This window comes from Schistocerca gregaria, chromosome X (assembly GCF_023897955.1).
Source record: "Schistocerca gregaria isolate iqSchGreg1 chromosome X, iqSchGreg1.2, whole genome shotgun sequence".
In the NCBI taxonomy this organism is placed as follows: Eukaryota; Metazoa; Arthropoda; class Insecta; order Orthoptera; family Acrididae; genus Schistocerca; species Schistocerca gregaria.
In genome coordinates this window covers 105196065-105217302 of record NC_064931.1, presented here as the reverse complement: position 1 = coordinate 105217302, position 21238 = coordinate 105196065, and the positions used below count along the sequence as shown (strand labels likewise).

The following is a 21238-nucleotide window of genomic DNA, read 5'->3' as shown; positions in this document are numbered from 1 at the left end:
AGTAAGTTTCTGCAGACCAGAAGACTTTGTTAGTTCTGCTGGTCACCACACTCAAATAACTCGTCTTCAGTCATGAAACCCCACTTCCTGCGGTTGCGTTCTCTGTCGGTCCATGTCACACACGGCAGATGAAAGCCGCAACAGGTTCGTCTTTGGCGTGCTACACTACCTTTCCGGTTAATGAATTCCGCCACAGCTCTGTTCGGCGAGTTCCAGGTGCCGGTGTAACAGCTAATGTTTTACGTATGAAGCTCCTCCTTGACCTCAACCTAGATTTTTGTGGTTCGTATCCAAACAAAGGGCGTCTGGGATCGATTTCCTGCTTCTTTTTCTCCATTTCTGCGACTGTTCTTCTTTGGATGTTACGTGGCGATAGACCCATAATCTGATACATTTTTAACTAACATTAATTTTCATATTAGAATTATATTAATACCTTCAGCAGCTGACGGGCGTTGACATATATCAACGGGGACCGGTGAAAATGTGTGCCCCGACCGGGACACGAACCCGGGATTCCAGCTTACATGGCAGACACTCCATCCATCTGAACCACCGAGGGTACTGAAGATAGTGCGACTGCAGGGACTATCTCACGCACGCCTCCCGCGAGACCTACATTCTCACCTTGTATGCCCACACACTACATTCGTAATGCCCCACCCCAACACACTCATTACTCGTGGAAGACATTGTTACCAAGTCCCGTAAGAGTTCGGGGAATATGTGTGCATTCGCACAGGAGGAGGAGGTCATGGCCGGTATTGCCAGAACTGTACAGGGTGAGTCACCTAACATTACCGCTGGATATATTTCGTAAACCACATCAAATACTGACGAATCGATTCCACAGACCGAACGTGAGGAGAGGGGCTAGTGTAATTGGTTAATACAAACCATAAAAAAATGCACGGAAGTATGTTTTTTAACACAAACCTACGTTTTTTAAAATGGAACCCGGTTAGTTTTGTTAGCACATCTGAACATATAAACAAATGCGTAATCAGTGCCGTTTGTTGCATTGTAAAATGTTAATTACATCCGGAGATATTGTAACCTAAAGTTGACGCTTGAGTACCACTCCTCCGCTATTCGATCGTGTGTATCGGAGAGCACCGAATTACGTAAGGATCCAAAGGAAACGGTACAGAAGAGACTGGAACAGCACATTACGTCCACATGCTAACACCTTTTTATTTGTCTTTTTCACTGACGGACATGTACATTACCATGAGGGGTGAGGTACACGTTCGACGGGCGTTTCATAGGACATGGAGGACGCATATATTGGCCAGCCCGTTCTGATCTTACACCTCTGGACTTCTTTCTATGGGGTACGTTGAAGGAGAATGTGTACCGTGATGTGCCTACAACCCCAGACGATATGAAACAACGTATTGTGACAGCCTGCGGCGACATTACACCAGTTGTACTGTGGCGTGTGCGACATTCATTACGCCAGAGATTGCAATTGTGTGCAGCAAATGATGGCCACCACATTGAACATCTATTGGCCTGACATGTCGGGACACACTCTATTCCACTCCGTAATTGAAAACGGAAACCACGTGTGTACGTGTACCTCACCCCTCATGGTTATGTACATGTGCGTCAGTGAAAAAGACCAATAAAAAGTTGTTAGCATGTGGACGTAACGTGCTGTTGCAATCTCTTCTGTACCTAAGATCCATCACCGTTCCCTTTGGATCCCTACGTAATTCGGTGCTCTCCGATACACACGATCGAACAGCGGAAGAGTGGTACTCAAGCGTCAACTTCAGGTTACAATATCTCCGGATGTAATTAACATTTTACAATGCAACAAACGGCACTGATTACGTATTTGTTTATATGTTCAGATGTGCTAGCAAAACTAACGGGGTTCCATTAAAAAAAAACGTAGGTTTGTGTAAAAAAACATACTTCCGTGCATTTTTTTATGGTTAGTATTAACCAGTTACACTAGCCCCTCTCCTCACGTTCGGTCTGTGGAATCGATTCGTCAGTATTTGATGTGGTTTACGAAATATATCCAGCGGTAATGTTAGGTGACTCACCCTGTATACTTATATGGATGTGGTGTCTATTCTTTCGGATATGTCCGAAAGAACAACATCACGCGGAGGGAAGTTTTTCACAGCAGTAATTCCTTCAGTACTATTCTGATCTATTCGTACAATAGTTATGGTAACAAAATTTTGGCCACCATGAACATTAATAAACTTATATCGATATGGTGTCTGTTCTTTCGGACATATCCGAAAGAACAAATCAAATGGCTATGAGCACTATGGGACTTAACATCTGAGGTCATCAGTCCCCTAGAACTCAGAACTACTTAAACGTAACTAACCTAAGAACATCACACACATCCATGCCCGAGGCAGGATTCAAACCTGCGAGCGTAGCGGTCGCGCGATTCCAGACTGAAGCGCCTAGAACCGCTCGGCAGCACCAGCCGGCCCGATAGAACAGACACCATATCGATATAAGTATATTAATGTTCATGGTGGCCAAAATTTTGTAACCATAACTATTGTAAGAATAGATCAGAATAGTACTGAAGTAATGAATTATTGCTGGGAAGAACTTCCCTCCGCGTGATGTTGTTGTTTGAAGGACTTGATTGTTATCTGAGATTGTGTGGCCATATTCTGCTACTGCAAGTGCATCTGCTGCTGTTGATAAACCACTGTGTGTTCGTACAAGAACTGCCAATCTGAGATCTGAATGCAAGCTTTTACCACCTGTTCATTGTCCCAGCTGGCATGCGCAAGCATACCTACAGCAGATCGAAAACGCTAATTCTTCCATTTCTCGGAAAAATTAAAATTTTCTTATTTTCAAGTATGCTAATGGTTCAGCCTGGCCCTAAACAGATATTATGTCATACAATTTGGCTTCCATTACTCCAGAAACGAAAGTTCTGCTACCTAGACCCTTTCATTCGACTAGTATGCAGAAGGACGTCGAGATCGGTGGGCCACAGCGTCTGACCTCTCCTTGTTCGGCATGTATTCAGAATCCCTCAAAAAAGGAACCACTTTCAGACTGGCCAAGCGCATTCGTTTCCCAAGAGCGTTAAAATATATGAGCACTTCTCCCTAAGAATAGAATTTGTACCCTGGAAACAAAACTGTTCTGTAAGACGCGACCGTCCATAAGCGCAAGATTTTCTCGAAATACGGCTCCAGCCGCTATAATGTATTTGCTGCAGGACACATTCCTAACGCCTACGAATATTTCTCGGAAGCTGAGACGTTCTGTTACATGCGGCGCCCGGTGAACTGTGTCGCTCCTTTCTTAGAATCGGAGACACCGGCGGGATGCCTGTCTTCCCAGAAACTGGAGCGTGGCTGAGGCTATTTTCATTACTTCTCACATTTCGTTCGACTGCTGAATTAGAAGCTGTCCCGGCTGGAAATACTCATTTCATGTTGTTGTTGTGTCTTCAGTGCGAAGACTGATTTCATGCAGCTCTCCACCGCTAGTTTATCCTGTACAATCCTCTTCATCTCTGCATAACTACTGCAACCTCCAATCACTTTTATGAAGGGTACTTGCGTATTGTAGCCAAGCTTTCAACCCACTATTCACCCCTCCCTACCCCCGCTCACACACACACGCCTTCCCCTCCATTAGCAAACCGACAAATCCTCAACGCCCCATAACGCGTCCTATCATCCAATCCCTTCTTTTAATCAAGTTGTACACCTACATAATTACTCTGCAGTTCACAGTAAAGTGCCTAGCTCATCTAACCACTTTCCAGCTATTTCTCTACCATTTCACTCTCGAACACTTAAATCTTTCCGTGCAAGTTCTCATTTCTCTTATTTTATTACGATGATCATTTCTCCGCATGTAGGTGAGCGCCAATAAAATATTTTTGCATTCAGAGGAGAAAGTTGGTGAATGAAATTTGTGAGAAGATCCTGCGTCAACGACAAACACGTTTGTCTTAATGACTGCCACCCCACTTCGTGAACCGGCCGGGGTGCCCGAGCGGTTCTAGGCGCTACAATCTGAAACTGCGCTAGCGCTACGGTCGCAAGTTCGAATCCTGCATCGGGCATGGATGTGTGTGATGTCCTTAGGTTAGTTAGGTTTAAGTAGTTCTAAGTCTAGGGGACTGATGACCACAGAAGCTAAGTCCCAGAGTGCTCAGAGCCGTTTTGAACCCACTACGTGACGCGCTTTCCCCTATTTCGCGATAATACAAAATGAACTGCTATTCTTTGAACTTTTTCGATGTCCTCCGTCAATCCTGTCTTATGTGGATCCCATACTACGTAGCAATACCGTGCATGGCAAAATTGTGCTATCCAAAACCGGCGCCGAGAGAACTGTGATGTGCCACAGGCCATAGATGAAAGGGTTGATACCGTCAAGAGAAGAAAACCTACAATGTCATTCACGAGGGGGGCGGTCTTTCAAGATGTATGAACGTGGATTGTGACATCTTTTATGAGAACGCGGACGGGAGAGGGGTTAAGTGCAAGTGAGAAAGACCATCACCTCTGCTCGCCAAACCTCGCTGCTGCTACGGTCGCAGGTTCGAATCCTGCCTCGGGCATGGATGTGTGTGATGTCAGTAGGTTAGTTAGGTGTAAGTAGTTCGAAGTCTAGGGAACTGATGACCTCAGATATTAAGTCCTATAGTGTCTTGAGACATTAGAACCATTCGCCTGCCAAGGTGGTAAGCCCTGAGGCAGTTTCTTGTATTCCCTTTCGACTTCACACACATTTCTTTATAAAGTTATTAAACTAGCCGCAAATCTACAGTCCAGTCTCATTTAAGTAACCATCGCCAATACTCAACGTCAGCTTGCTGTAAGCACTCGGAAATAGTACTATCAGTGGAGCGTATATGAAGCATGCCGGAATGGGGGGGGGGGGGGGGGGGGCAGAAAGCAGTACAGTCGCTGTCGTAATGCGGACCTCATGACTGGCTTGTGGACTTGTGGCCCAAGGAAACCGAAACGGCTAAGTTTTGTAAACTGTTCGCGTCCTGCCATGCTTAAAGTACACCGCATGTGGCAAAATGACGCTATCCAAAACCAGTCCCGAGGCAACTGTGGTGAACTACAGCCATAGATAGCAGGAGTGAATGACGGTTGAGGAGCCGGCCGGAGTGGCCGAGCTGTTCTAGGCGCTACAGTCTGGAACCGCGCGACCGCTGCGGTCGCAGGTTCGAATCCTGCCTCGGGCATGGACGTGTGTGCTGTTCTTAGGTTAGTTAGGTTTAAGTAGTTCTAAGTTCTAGGGGACTGATGACCTCAGAAGTTAAGTCCCATAGTGTTCAAAGCCATTTGAACCACTTTTTTGTTGAGAAACTGAACGCCCAGATGAACCAAGGGGCTACCAACAGCGTCTCCCCAACGACCGTTAAGCGAACGTTGCTGCGTACCCGGTCCGTTCATCCATGCTTACTGCATTCACTGATTGGCGACAGGTGGCCTTTTCCAGTGAATCGCGTTTTATGCTCAATGGCGTGTACGACGTGAAACGTCTGAAAGCAAACACCCTACAACAATCGACAGAGATTAATGGTTCAAAATGGTTCACATGGCTCTAAGCACTGTGGGAATTAACATTTGAGGTCATCAGTCCTCTACACGTAAAACCTAACTAACCTAAGGACATCACATACATCCATGCCCGAGGCAGGATTCGAACCTGCGACCATAGCACCAGCGCGGTTCCGGACTGAAGCGCCTAGAACCGCTCGGCCACAGCGGCCGGCAAGCATTATGGTCTGGGTAATTTTTCGGTGGCAGTCCCTGGGTTATCTCGTCATATTCATCTACCCTTGGGTTCCATGACCACCCCTACATGCAGTTTGTTTTCCCTCAGCACGATGGCATCTACCAGCAGAACAATGCAACAAGTCACACAGGTCGCAGTTCACGTGTGAGGTCCGAAGAGCACCAGGATGAATTTAACTTACGCCCCTGGCCACCAAAATCCCAGGATATAAACTCAGTTGAGAATCTGTGGCACCATCTCGATCGGGCTGTTGACGCCATGAATCCTCAACCGAGAAACCTAGCGCAGCTGGCCGCGTAACTGGAGTCGGCCTGCTCCACATCCCTGTCAATACCTTCCAGACTGTCTTCCTGCACGTCTCGCAGGGGTCCGAACTGCAAAAGATGGCCTTTCACAGGTGATTACATTACTGTGACTAGACAGTGTAATATGAATATACCGGGTAATCAAAAAGTCAGCCGGCTGAGGTGGCAGTGCAGTTCTAGGCACTTCAGTCCGGAACCGCGTGACTGCTTCGGTCGCAGGTTCGAATCCTGCCTCGGGTAGGGATGTGTGTGATGTCCTTAGGTTAGTTAGGTTTAAGTAGTTCTAAGTTCTAGGGACTGATGACCTCAGATGTTGAGTCCCATAGTGCTCAGAGCGATTTGAACAATTTTGTACCAAAAAGTCAGTATAAATTTGAAAACTTAATAAACAACGGAATAATGTAGATAGAGAGGTAAAAATTGACACACATGCTTGGAATGACATGGGGTTTCATTAGAACCAAAAAAAACCAACCATATTGCTAGACGCGTGAAAGATCTCTTGCGCGCGTCGTTTGGTGATGATCGTGTGCTCAGCCGCCACTTTCGTCATGCTTGGCCTCCCAGGTCCATAGACCTCAGTCTGTGCGATTATTGGCTTTGGGGTTACCTGAAGTCACAAGTGTATCGTGATCGACCGACATCTCTAGGGATGCTGAAAGACAACATCCGATGCCAATGCCTCACCATGACTCCGGACGTGCTTTGCAGTGCTGTTCACAACATTATTCCTCGACTACAGCTATTGTTGAGGAATGATGGTGGACTTATTGAGCATTTCCTGTAAAGAACATCATCGCTGCGTTGTCTTACTTTGTTATGCTAATTATTGCTATTCTGATCAGATGAAGCACTATCTGTCGGACATTTTTGAACGTTTGTATTTTTTGGTTCTAATAAAGCCCCATGTCATTCGAAGCATGTGTGTCACTTTGTATCTCTCTATCTACATTATTCCGTGATTTATTCATTTTTCAAATTTATACTGACTTTTTTATCACCCGGTACTATACAATTTACAGCTACCTGATGATCATTTATTGGGTCACTAATTTTTACACGATATTGCTGTGATGATAATGGATATTCTCGTATAGCTTGACGCGCAGCACGTTACCTTACGGGACAGAGAGGTGAGCTAGGCCCGTATCGAATGCGGGCGACATATTAGCGGTCCGGTTCCGGTCACACGGAATGTGGTTTTTAGGCGGTTTTCTTGGCATTGTGACTTCTCTGTATACAACTGCACGGGTGGCTGCCGGCGGCCCCCTACTGAATCCAGCCTGTGATCTTTTTCAGTTCGGCTCAAGGTACAAATTCCTGGGATAGACTGAGAGAGAGAAGTATTCGCTCTGTGCTCCACCCGGCACGCATTTTCGGATATTTCGATATTAACATCAGTATATGATTATGTTTGGTTTGGTTTGTGAGGCGCTCAACTGCGCGGTTATCAGCGCCCGTACAAATTCCCAAACTTTGCTCAGTTGAATCTCGCCACTTTCAGGAATGAGGATGAAATGATAAGGACAACACAAACACCCAGTCATCTCGAGGCACGTGAAAATCCCTGACCCAGCCGGGAATCGAGCCCCAGAACTCCGTGCTCGGGAAGTGAGAACGTGACCACGAGACCACGAGCTGCGTACATCAGTATAGTAATTCTTCTCAGATCTGAACGTTTTAGAGCACTGCAAGTTGCTGATATTGAAGGTGTTTTATAATGAATTAACTTGCAACCATTTATTTTTATAAGCGTTTGTTTTTATAATGACATTTGAAGATACCTGGCATCCCATCTCCAAATGTTTTTTCGTTTTTTTGTGGCAGTTTACTAATACACAGCGTCACCGGTTCATATCCGATCCAACTGTCTCGGTGGACAAGTGAGAGAAGACTCAAAGCAACGGCTGAATAACAGCCGAGCATAGCACTTTGAAGGTGTGACGATGGAACTTTTAAGTTCCGTGCCACCCTCCGACGGTGGAAGTACACAGGAGGGGTGCAGTAATGCGCCAACTCTATGGCCAAAGAAAAAGTTGTCTGGACGAGAACAGGCCACTGCTAGTGACTATAAGAAATCGGACAGAAAAACGTGGTCGTGTTGATTTATTTGTCATGAATTCTGTTTCTTATTAACAGCGTTGCAGAATTTTGCATCGGGTGTTGTAAAATGTGGGCAACGGCCTATCCGCAGTGGATACACCGGTTCCTGTGAGATCACCGAAGTTAAGCGCTGTCGGGCGTGGTCGGCACTTGGATGGGTGACCATCCAGGCCGCCATGCGCTGTTGCCATTTTTCGGGGTGCACTCAGCCACGTGATGCCAATTGAGGAGCTACTCGACAGAATAGTAGCGGCTTCAATCAAGAATACCACCATAACGACTGGGAGAGCGGTGTGCTGACCCCACGCCCCTCCTATCCGCATCCTCCACCGAGGATGACACAGCGGTCGGATGGTCCCTGTAGGCCACTCGCGGCCTGAAGACGGAGTGCTGTTGTAAAATGTCCTGAGTAAAGAAACAATGTTCACGAATCGTAAGTAAATGTAAACATCTGAAGATGGGGTGAACATAAAATGAATGTACTCTCACAAACGTGTGTTTTGAGGCATAGGTAATTTGTCGACGTGGTGTGTTGAGAAAGGATTGCCATTCATATCGGTGCATTACTCCATAAACGTTAACGTCACAGACGACATAGTTTTGACTTTACACGCTAGGAGCGCTGCTGCAGCGTCTCGTGATCGGGCGGTCCGCGAACGTAACAAGGGAAACACAGATCAAGCATGAAAACAGGACGAAGGTGTACTGTACCGTAAAAAAAAAAAAAAAAGAGAGAGAGAAAGCGAAATAGAAACAGTGAACGGTCCAAGAACAAGAAATGCAATATAGAGAGGCTGAAACAACTACAGTGTCGTGGTTAAGATATCACCGCATTGGACTACCAAGCGGGCGAGCCGTGATCTGTTGTTTTTCTTTTTCTTTTTATTTATTTTTTTTCGCTGTTCGCTGTACTCAAATTTGTGTCTGTGTCGTGACGTAACTTCCGTTTCCAACAGCGAGGTGCGAATAGGGACCTGTAATGACAACTGACTCTGCACAACTACTGTTAGCAGCCGAAAGGAAGTGGCTTTCGAATGAGAACCGCAAACGTTGGATGACAAGGCGACAAGTCAACCGAATTCTGTACCGGGAAACACATCTGGTGTGTCATACACGGCATTACTGACAGTACGTGTGTCATATGATAGGAATCTCTTATCGACGCACCTAGTTTGTACGCCTGGTAAGTGAGTAAGAAATGCCTCCTTGCCCGATTTAGGAGTTCTTATGAATGTGAATGTGATGACACCGAAATGAAGAAAACATAATAGTTTGTAACATAAGCTGCAACAAATGAACGCAACAGTTTCACAATCACACAGTTTCTCTGTGCTTTGTAAAAACATATGTTTTTAACGTTTTTAAGTTGCGTTCCGTTTTGGACGATTTTAGTCTTGAAATCCTTTGTTCTAACATAGTTCACATCCGTTTATTCGTCGTTTTCATTTCTGTGAGAAGTCTTACATGCTATCTCGCCTGCTCTCACTATTCATCATATTTACTTGCGACGGTAACGTATTCTTACCGCATTACTCATATTCTATAACCAACGTATAGTACGAAAACAGAAAGGGAACAAACATTTCAATGACTGGACGGACAGTTCACAATGTTGTAAAAAATATGTAAGAATAAACAACACAAAGGAGTTTTGAACACAGCGCGTCCGGCTTAGAACCCAACACCGCGACCACTTACCGACGACGCCGCGGCTGGCCTATTTTTCTTGATATTGCACTTGTTTCTATTTCGCTTTTTTTCACAGCTCAGTACACCTTCTTCCTGTTTTCATGCTTCATCTGTGTTCAGTTTTTTGATGGGCTGTCCACTGGGTCATCTTAGCATTAAATCTGAGGGGGGTTCCAATGGGGCGTTTCCCTTGTAAATGTGTGAATCAGGCCCGCGGGTCACTAAAAGGTGCCCCTGCCTACACAACCGCATCATCTTCCTACACTAAAGAGCCAGAGAAACTGATACACCTGCCTATTATCGTCCAGGATCCCCGCGAGCACCCTCAAGTGTCGCAACACGACGTCGCATGGACTCGACTAATCCTGCAGGGCTTTCCACGAATCCGTGAGAGTACTTGGGGGTGGAGATATCTTCTGAACAGAACATTGCAAGGCATCCCAAATACGCTCAATAATGTTATGTCTGGGGAGTTTGGTGGCCAGCGGAAGTGTTTAAACTCAGAAGAGTGTTCCTGGAGCCACTGTGTAGCAATTCTGGACGGGTGTAGTGTGGACATGAATGTATGTAGGTTATCAGACAGGATGCTTACGTACGTGTCACCTATCAGAGTCGTACCTCGACGTATCACGGGTCCCATACCATTCCAACTGCACCCTCCCCACACCATTACCCAGCCTTCACCAGCTTGAACAGTCCATTTCTGACATGTAAGGTCCATGGATTCATGAGATTGCCTCTATACCCGTACACGTCCATCCGCTCGATACAATTTGAAACGAAACTCTGACTGGGCAACATGTCTGCAGTCATCAACAGCCCAGTGTCGGTGTTGACAGGCCCAGGCGAGGCGCACGGGGTAGCAGAGCTGTCTTAGGCGCCTTGTCACGGATCGAGCAGCTCTCCCCGTCGAAGGTTCGAGTCCTCCCTCGGGCATGAGTGTGTGTGATGTCCGTAGTGTAAGTTAGTTTAAGTTAGATTAAGTACTGTGTAATCTTAGGGACCGATGACCTCAGCAGTTTGGTCCCATAGAACTTCCGACAAATTTCCATTTTCTCAGGCGAGGCGTAAAGCTTAATGTCATGCACTCACCAATGGTACACGAGTGGGCCTACGGCCCCGAAAGCCCATATCGATGATGTTTCGTTGAATGGTTCGCACGCTGGCACTTGTTGATGGCCCAGCACTGAAATCTGCAGTAATTTGTACTTCTCTCACATTCAACGATTCTCTTCAGTCGTCGTTGGTCCCGTTCCTGCAGGATCTTTTTCCGGCCGTAGCGATGTCGGAGATTTCATGTTTTACCGGATTCCTGATATTCACGGTACACATCGCTACCTCGGAGATGCTGTGTCCCATTGGTCATGCGCCGACTGTAACACCACGTTCAAACTCCCTTAAATCTTGATAACTTGCCATTGCAGCAGCAGTAACCGATCTAACAACTGCGCCAGACACTTGTTGTCTTATATAGGCGTTGTCGACCCCAGCGCCGTATTCTGCCTGATGATTATGCATGCCTATACCAGCTTCTTCGGCGCTTCAGTGTACAACCTCATCGCGCTTTAGATTACGATACCAACGATGTATCCGTCGAGCGCACTCGGCGCGTCGCCGTCTCTTATGCACTTGGGAAACAAATACGAGCGGCGTTTGAAAAGTCTCTGCAAAAATAACAACTACTAATGTGTTTGGGATAAACCCTTTTTATTTTTCGACATAGTCTCCTTTTAGCCTTACACACTTCGTCCAACGCTGTTCCAATTTGTTGATCCCTTACAAATAATAGGAACTGTCCAAGTCTACTAAATAGCTATTAGTTGCTGCAATCACCTCCTCGTTTGAATATAATCTTTGTCCTGCCAACCATTTCTTCAAATTGGGGAACAAATTGTAGTCCGAGGGAACCAAGTCTGGAGAATAGGGGGATGTGAAACGAGTTGGAATCCTGTTTCCATTAATTTTCCGACCATAACTGCTCAGGTGTGTGCTGGTGCATTGTCGTGATGGAAAAGGACGTTTTTGGCGGTCCAATCGCCGGCGTTTTTCTTGCAACTCGGCTTTCAAACAGTCCAATAACGATGAATAATATTAACCTGTAATAGTTTTACCCTTTTCCAGATAGTCGATGAGGATTGTCCCTTGCGAATCCCAAAAGACAATCGCCATAACCTTTCTGGCTGAAGGAATGGTCTTCGCCTTCTTTGGTGCAGATTCTCCCTTCGTAATCCATTGTTTAGATTGTTGTTTGGTCTCAGGAGTATAGAATGTATCCATGTTTCATCAACAGTGACCAAACGACGCTTAAAGTCATGCGAATTCTACCTGAACAGGTGCAAACCATCCTTGAACACTTTACACGATTCCGTTTTTGGTCAAGCGTGAGCAATCGTGGAACCCATCTTGCGGATAGCTTTCTCATGTCCAAAAGCTTATGCAAAATATTATGTACCTGTTCATTCGATATTCCCACAGCACTAGAAATCTCATGCACCTTAACCCTTCTGTCGTCGATCACCATATCATGGATTTTGTCAATGATTTATGGAGTCGTAACCTACACAGGGCGTCCAGAACGTTCAGCATCACTTGTGTCCATATGGCCTCTCTGAAAATTTTGAAACCACTTATAAACCGTTCTAATCGAAGGTGCAGAGTCACCGTAATGTTTATCAAGCTTCTCTTTAGTCTCCTGAGGCGTTTTGCCTTTCATAAAGTAATGTTTAATAGCCACACGAAATTCTTTTTCGTCCATTTTTTGACAATCACTCGACTTCCTTAATTCACACGAATGCCAAAGACAAAGAAATATACCAATATGGTTGAAACTTGGTGTGCGTTCTTTCCAAAGATGCTACTAACTAAACATGACCTCGATACGCGCCGGTGGTGTCATCTCTTGGACTTTACACGTACTTTTCAAACGCCCCTCGTATGTCGCCGTGAGTCGCTGCCAGAGATGGCTCGCCAGACGCCTCCAGGTAGCGCTGCATAAACCAAAGGATGCAAAATTCTGTCCACCTCACTACTTGCAATTGCGACTGATCCGCGTGTCTTTTTAGGCCGCCGTCCTCTGAATCCCGCTACAGACTATCCTCAGATCACCTTCCGAGCGCTCGGACTACAGTGCAGTAAGATATTAACAAACGTAGCATGAAACCAGTGACAACTTTATGAACCTAGTTTGACGCTGATGATACTTAGACTGCTAGTGAATGTTGATAACCGGCACTACTGGAACAGAGAGAGAGAGAGAGAGAGAGGGAGAGAGACTGCAGGATACAAAGTTATGTATGCTTTATGCTTATAACCGTGGGTTCGATGTTGGGCGGCGGTGGGGTGGGTGGACTGCTGTGGCCTGTTGTGGGGTTGTAAACCACTGAGGGCTACGGCGGGGCGAAGCTTCTTCGTCGTTTCTAGGTCCCCGGTTTGATACACGATACACACACAATGCTTTATGTCGAATATATTACAAATAAATAGATTTATGTTTTAATTATTTTATAATGTTGGTAAGTTCTAATGTGTTCATCCACCACGTTACACCGAGGACACAAGACATGTTACACACTAGGTCATGTACATTATGAACAACAATTGTCCTAAAACACCCCCTCGGAATATGCTCAAAGCTACTTTTACACGTGCTGATTTTCCTTCGATAAAAACGACATGTTGTGTTTTCTTCAGTTAAATCACAGTCGTTCAGTGCATTGGCACCGAAACGGAAGTTGTCACAGAGAAGTCAGAAACACTGAGTTGGGTCTTCCGAAACAATTTCACCGCGAAGGATTTTAATGCTTCCTCCTTTCGGTTATCTCACTAACGCCGAAATGTCAGAAATTGAGATAAGTGACCACGGAATAGAAAAACATCTTTAAAAAAAGGCTCTGAGGACTACGGAACTTGACATCTGAGGTCATCAGTCCCCTAGAACTTAGAACTACTTAAACCTAACTAACCTAAGGACATCACACACATCCATGCCTGAGGCAAGATTCGAACCTGCGACCGCAGCGGTCGCGCGGTTCCAAACTGTAGCGCATAGAACCGCTCGGCCACGACGGCCGGCCAACTGTAATCGTTTAATAGTAGAAAGACATCTGGAAGGGATGAGATACTTCTGAGATTCTACAGAGATTATGCGAAAGAACTTGCTCCCAACTCGATCGTGTTGGAAGATGCAATCGCCATCCCCGAATAGGCTCTTCAACAGTGGGAAGCAAAATGGTGTCTAAAACATCAATGTAGGCCTGTGCTGTGATAGTGCCACACAAAACAACAAGGGGTGCAAGCCCCCTCCATGAAAAACACGAACACACCACAACACCACCGCCTCCGAATTTTACTGTTGGCACTACACACGCTGGCAGATGTCGACGTTCACCAGGCATTCGCCATACCCAGACCCTGCCATAGGATCGCCACGTTGTGTACCGTGACTCGTCACTCCACACAACGTTTCTCCACTGTTTAATCGTCCAATGTTTACTCTCCTTACAACAAGCGAGGCGTCATTTGGCTTTTACCGGCGTGATGCGTGGCTTACGAGCAGCCGCTCGACAATGAAATTCAAGTTTTCTCGCCTCCCGCCTAACTGGCATTGAACTTGCAGTGGATCCTGATGCAGTTTGGAATCCTGTGTGATGGTCTAGATAGATGTCTGCATATTACACATTACGACCCTCTTCAACTGTCGGCGGTCTCTGTCAGTCAACAGACGAGGTCGGCCTGTACGCTTTTGTGCTGTACGTGTCCCTTCACGTTTCCACTTCACTATCACATCGGAAACAGTGGACCTAAGGATGTATAGGAGTGTGGAAATCTCACTTGCAAACGTATGACAGAAGTGGCACCCAATTACCTGACCACGCTCGAAGTCAGTGAGTTCCGCGGAGCGCCCCATTCTGCTCTCTCGCGATGTCTAAAGTATACTGAGGTCGCTGATATGGAGTACCTGGCAGTAGGTGGCAGCACAATGCTCATAATATGAAAAAACGTATGTTTTTGGAGCTGTCCGGATATTATGTGAGAAGGAGACAGTCTGCGAAGGAGCAGGAACACCTGCAATCTGTGTCAAAGGTAATGGATATTCCTCACATCAGATCAGCACAGGAAGAAAAAACGTCCTGGTCGTTCCTTCCATTCTCAGCAGAAATTAGGCTTACCAGACGTTATGTCAAACTAATCTTTCTCCCACCTACAAAGACTTGTGCTCTTCACTGTTCGGCAACGGACGATCTGGGATTGCAGAGAGCTGGAATTTACAGAATACCTTGCCAGTGTGTCAAAGCCCACATTAGTGACTCAACGAGCACAGTACATGAAAGGTGTGCTGAAAATGATCGCCAAACTCGCCTTTCGGAGCCTAGTAAGTCAACCACAGCCGAGCATTGTACCTCCACAGGGCATTCCGTGGATTATTCTGTCACGGAAATCTTGGCTTCGACGAGAGCTTTCTGGGATTCAATTATTAAAGAATCGGTGGAAATACTTTTGGCGGAAGACATTATTAAACAAGATGGCGGCTTTCAACTGGATAAGGCGTGGGTCCAGAAGCGAAACTTAACCGACAGGAAGAAGATGCTGTGATATGCAAATGATTAGCTTTTCAGAGCATTCACACAAGGTTGGCTCCGGTGGCGACACCTACAACGTACTGACACGAGGAAAGTTTCTCATACACGAACAGCAGTTGACCGGAGTTGCCTGGTGAAACGTTGTTGAGATACCCCGTGTAAGGAGGAGAAATGCATACCATCACGTTTCCGACTTTGGTAAAGGTCGGATTGTAGCCTACCGCGACTGCGGTTTATCGTATCGCGACTTTGCTGCTCGCGTTGGTCGGGATCCAATGACTGTTAGCAGAATATGGAATCGGTGGGTTCAGGAGGGTAATACGGAACGCCATGCTGGATCCCAACGGCCTCGTATCACTAGCAGTAGACATGGCAGGCGTCTTATCCTGATGGCTGCAACGGATCGTGCAGCCACGTCTCGACTCCTGAGTCAACAGATGGGGACGTTTGCAAGACAACAACCATCTGCACGAACAGTTCGACGACGTTTGCATCAGCATGGACTATCAGCTAGGAGACCATGGCTACGTTTACCGTCGACGCAGCATCAAATACAGGAACGCCTGTGATGGTGTACGCAACGACGACCCTGGATGCACGAATGGCAAAACGTCATTTTTTCGGATGAATCCAGGTTGTGTTTACAGCATCATGTTGGTCGCATCCGTGTTTGGCGACATCGCGGTGAACGCACATTGGAAGCGTGTATTCGTCATCGCCATACTGGCGTATCACCCGGCGTGATGGCATGGGGTGCCATTGGTTACACCTCTTGTTCGCATTGATGGCACTTTGAACAGTGGACGATACATTTCAGATGTGTTACGACCCGTATCTCTTCCCTTCATTCGATCCCTGCGAAACCGTACATTTCAGCAGAATAATGCACGAATGCATGTTGCAGGTCCTGTACGGGCTTTTCTGAATACAGAAAAGTTCAACTGCTGCCCTGGCCAGCACATTCTCCTGATCTCTCACCAATTGAAAACGTTTGGTCAATGGTGGCCGAGCAACCGGCTCGTCACAATACGCCAGTCACTACTCTTGATTAAGTGTGGTATCGTGTTGAAGCTGCATGGGCAGCTATACCTGTACACGCCATCCAAGCTCTGTTTGACTCAATGCCCAGGCGTACCAAGGCCGTTATTACGGCCAGAGGTGGTTGTTCTAGGTACTGATTTCTCAGGACCTATGCACCCAAATTGCGTGAAAATGTACTCACATGTAAGTTCTAGTATAATATATTTGTCCAATGAATGCCCGTTTATCATCTGCAGAGAGCGCATATGTAATGTCACCACCACTCATACCCCTGCGCGCCATAGGTGGAGCAATATTCGCAGAGGGCATGAAACCCTACAGAGGTCGCTCATGTACCAACTGCCTTTACGCATGTCAAGTTTTGGCATGAAGTTAGCAACGTAACCTAGCAATCCAGTATAAAACAGTTACCTGAAGGTGGCTGAATGGCTGTCAACCAAAATACAGTGGCAAGAAGTTGACGTCATCCGGCTGCAATCTCGAAACTTCATGAAACACTCTTTACGATGGGGAAATTTCAAGAATCACAGTTACAAGATTTTTTTTTTTTTGCATTGGATCTGCAGATAATCTGTTAAACAAATCCTAGGTCTCAGGCACTAATGTGTAATTGCTTCACTATCGCTTAGTAAATATGCTACTATATGAGCACTATCAACATAAAACGATAACTTTTTCTCAGTTCACAATTGAGTCATATTTAGTCATTATGAATAATGTAGCATTTCAGATAATTTTTTTTTACTTTCAGAATATTTCTTTTTTAAAAAACTGCAGAATAATGCGATATAGCTGTTAACTGTAGCATTAGTATTTCGAAAGAACGTAGTACAACTTCCGGTTCTCGAATTGAATCACTGCAATTAAAAGCTAAGACAGAGGATTTTCGGATCTATCCTTCCTCATCTATGTTAATTTCTATACTAACAAATACGCTATTTGAGTAACATACGGGTAACGCATAGCGTAAGAAAAGGACAAACGAAAACACCGATGATCCAGGTGTCTTTGAAGACTGGAAACTTCGGGTAGGTGCCAAACAATGAGTTTTACACTCACCTCTTTTTCGTATAAGAAAGATGACATGTAATAGTTGAGACTGTAGCCTTCATTTAATACTGTGAGTCCATTGGTACCCCATTCAGTTTCTACGATAAATTGTTGAATTTGGAACGTCTCGCCCCAGTGAATGGGGAGCTTTCACAAAGATTTGTGTCCCTTCATTACGGGTGGTGGACCGGAGTCCAGTCGCTGCCGGTGGTTGTAAGAAGTTGGAGAAGATTCCCAGATTGTTGCCGCTATGTTTTTTGGCGTGTATCTTACAACGTGCGGAAGCTGTAAGGAGGGAATAATTGTACAAATGTTGTCATGGCGCAGTGGTGACATAATGTACTCTTATTCGAGAGGACAGTCGTTCAAATCCTGGCCTGACCATCCAAAATTCAGTTTTGGCTGATGTCACTGAATCGCTAACGCCAAATTTCAGGACGATTTCTTTGACAATAACAAGGTCAATCCCCTTTCACATTCCGAGCTTGTAATTCGTCTCCAGTGGCATCCTCATAAACGGGGTGTTAAACTCTGATACTTCTTCCTTTCTTTCGAATGTGTATCTTTCGTCGTGTTTCTAGTAGCATTTCTCAACATACATTTAATCTTCCTTGCATTATTTCCAATGTAAAGTTAATCTCATTCATCATAATCGACGTTATTAAAAAGCCTGCAACTGTGTCATTAATTGATTATTAAAATTCTTATGAGTATGATACCGCGTCATTATATAAAATACTTTAATTATAAACTGTGAAACCAACCTTTCGATCTATTACAACGGCCTTATTCATGGAAAGACTGGATTTGGTGGAGGAAAAGTGCCTCCTACACCAAAATCAGCCTTTCCTAGAGGGCAGCCGTTGTAATGTTGGTTTTACACTTTATAATAAAGATTTTTATACAATGACGTGGTACTATGCCTAGAAAAATTTTAACCATCATAACACCGGCCGCAGATGCCTTCGTAGCTATGTGCCATTAATTATTTTCATTTTGTTCAAAACGTAAATCATCAGCGGAAAGTTACTGAGTACTGTATATGCGAAATGTTTAACAGCTTGCTAATACCATCATTGCCTCTAACTTCATTCGATCGACTCATAATTCGTACGTATTGTAATGTCTCCTTCTTTGGTTCAAATGGTTCAAATGGCTCTGAGCACTATGGGACTTAACATCTGTGGTCATCAGTCCCCTAGAACTTAGAACTACTTAAACCTAACTAGCCTAATGACATCACACACATCCATGCCCGAGGCACGATTCGAACCTGCGACCGTAGCAATCGCGCGGTTCCGGACTGCGCGCCTAGAACCGCTAGACCACCGCGGCCGGCTCTTCTTTGGTCTTGTCCCATTTGACTACGGTGTTGGCTCTGTTTGGATGCACGTCCAGGGGCCAGCACTCTCGCGGGCCGGAATCTGTCTACCTCACCTATTTGTGTCTAGAGAAAATACACTCCTGGAAATGAAAAAAAGAACACATTGACACCGGTGTGTCAGACCCACCATACTTGCTCCGGACACTGCGAGAGGGCTGTACAAGCAATGATCACACGCACGGCACAGCGGACACACCAGGAACCGCGGAGTTGGCCGTCGAATGGCGCTAGCTGCGCAGCACATGTGCACCGCCGCCGTCAGTGTCAGCCAGTTTTCCGTGGCGTAAGGAGCTCCATCGCAGTCTTTAACACTGGTAGCATGCCGCGACAGCAGTGACGCACGGATGCACGCCAAGACCGTAGGATCCTACGCAGTGCCGTAAGGGAACGCACCGCCACTTCCCAGAAAATTAGGGACACTGTTGCTCCTGGGGTATCGGCGAGGACCATTCGCAACCGTCTCCATGAAGCTGGGCTACTGTCCCGCACACCGTTAGGCCGTCTTCCGCTCACGCCCCAACATCGTGATGCCCGCCTCCAGTGGTGTCGCGACAGGCGTGAATGGAGGGACGAATGGAGACGTGTCGTCTTCAGCGATGAGAGTCGCTTCTGCCTTGGTGCCAATGATGGTCGTATGCGTGTTTGGCGCCGTGCAGGTGAGCGCCACAATCAGGACTGCATACGACCGAGGCACACAGGGCCAACACCCGCCATCATGGTGTGGGGAGCGATCTCCTACACTCGCCGTACACCTCTGGTGATCGTCGAGGGGACACTGAATAGTGCACGGTACATCCAAACCATCATCGAACCCATCGTTCTACCATTCCTAGACCGGCAAGGGAACTTGCTGTTCCAACAGGACAATGCACGTCCGCATGTATCCCGTGCCACCCAACGTGCTCTAGAAGGTGTAAGTCAACTACATTGGCCAGCAAGATCTCCGGATCTGTCCCCCATTGAGCATGTTTGGGACTGGATGAAGCGTCGTCTCACGAGGTCTGCACGTCCAGCACGAACGCTGGTCCAACTGAGGCGCCAGGTGGAAATGGCGTGGCAAGCCGTTCCACAGGACTACGTCCAGCATCTCTACGATCGTCTCCATGGGAGAATAGCAGCCTGCATTGCTGCGAAAGGTGGATATACACTGTACTAGTGCCGACATTGTGCATGCTCTGTTGCCTGTGTCTATGTGCCTGTGGTTCTGTCAGTGTGATCATGTGATGTATCTGACCCCAGGAATGGGTCAATAAAGTTTCCCCTTCCTGGGACAATTAATTCACGGTGTTCTTATTTCAATTTCCAGGAGTGTATATGTTTTACTGTGAGAACGTTCTCTAAGTATTTGCGTAGTGTGTACTTGAGGCGGGCATGCGGCTAGCTAGGTATTTACCTAGTTGAATGTGGCAAGCCGCCGAAAAACTACTTACAGGCTTGCCTGCTCACCAAGCGTCATCGTTAATCCGCGAGGCGGAATCGATCCGGTGTAGGCTCGTCGCCCCGAATCCCAGATGCGGCGCGTTAACGCATTCGGCTTTTCGGGTGGTTCGGGTATTGTACTTCATATGCGTAGATTGTATTCGAGAATGTTTCGTAAGCGCGTTTTGTAAACACCGATAGAGTAGGGAGTTCGAACGTCCTTGTACGAGGATACGGAGGTGATTTCTCGATTTGCCAGGGAAGTTTTTTTTGTGATCAAACATGCTCAAAGTCGACGACGAAGTCTCTTTCCAGATTAATTCAGTCTGTCCGAGATATTTCTGTAAGGAGATTCCATCACAAGTCGTGATTTTGGAAAGTCTACGGAACACCACTTTTGGCTGCCGTGATCTCTTCGTTAGATACAAAACGTTTCCCAGTCGTAATTTGCTTAGATATGGGAGTAAGTGGGAGTCAAGCAGCGTCAAAACTAGTGAACAATGCGGATTTTTCTACCATTCATATTTCAAACTGAAATCCTACAGCTTTCCTTTTCCCAAAGGATCATTAAATATGTTCATTTTCTTTCGGCAATTCAGGTTCCCTCTCACCTATTTTTTAATCCAGTTGGCCTGGAAGACTTGTATAGTAAGACCAGTTTTTTATCCTTGGCAAGGTGATCAAAAAGACGTTTTGTATCAGATGAAACACCAGTCGTAATTTTTCCCGACAAATTAAGTCGAATCAGCTATATCTTGTGCAGGGAACTGGCTTGCACACTTTAATCTGGTAGATGTTCCACTTCTGTCGTGAAGTGGCAAGCAAAACCACATTTCATCCTCAGTAAACAAAAATCAGCGCACAGCGTCAATTGGATGCTTGTTATCATGGAAAATACT

The 21238-nt window shown here is 46.1% G+C and overlaps 1 protein-coding gene and 1 pseudogene across 2 annotated transcripts in view; both read left to right on the top strand.

Annotated features, from left to right (window-relative positions):
- The window catches only part of LOC126297792 (polyamine-transporting ATPase 13A3), a 422483-nt gene that overhangs the window by 189237 nt on the left and 212008 nt on the right, over window positions 1-21238 (top strand). The window lies entirely within an intron of this gene.
- On the top strand, window positions 8250-8367 carry LOC126299950 (5S ribosomal RNA; annotated as a pseudogene).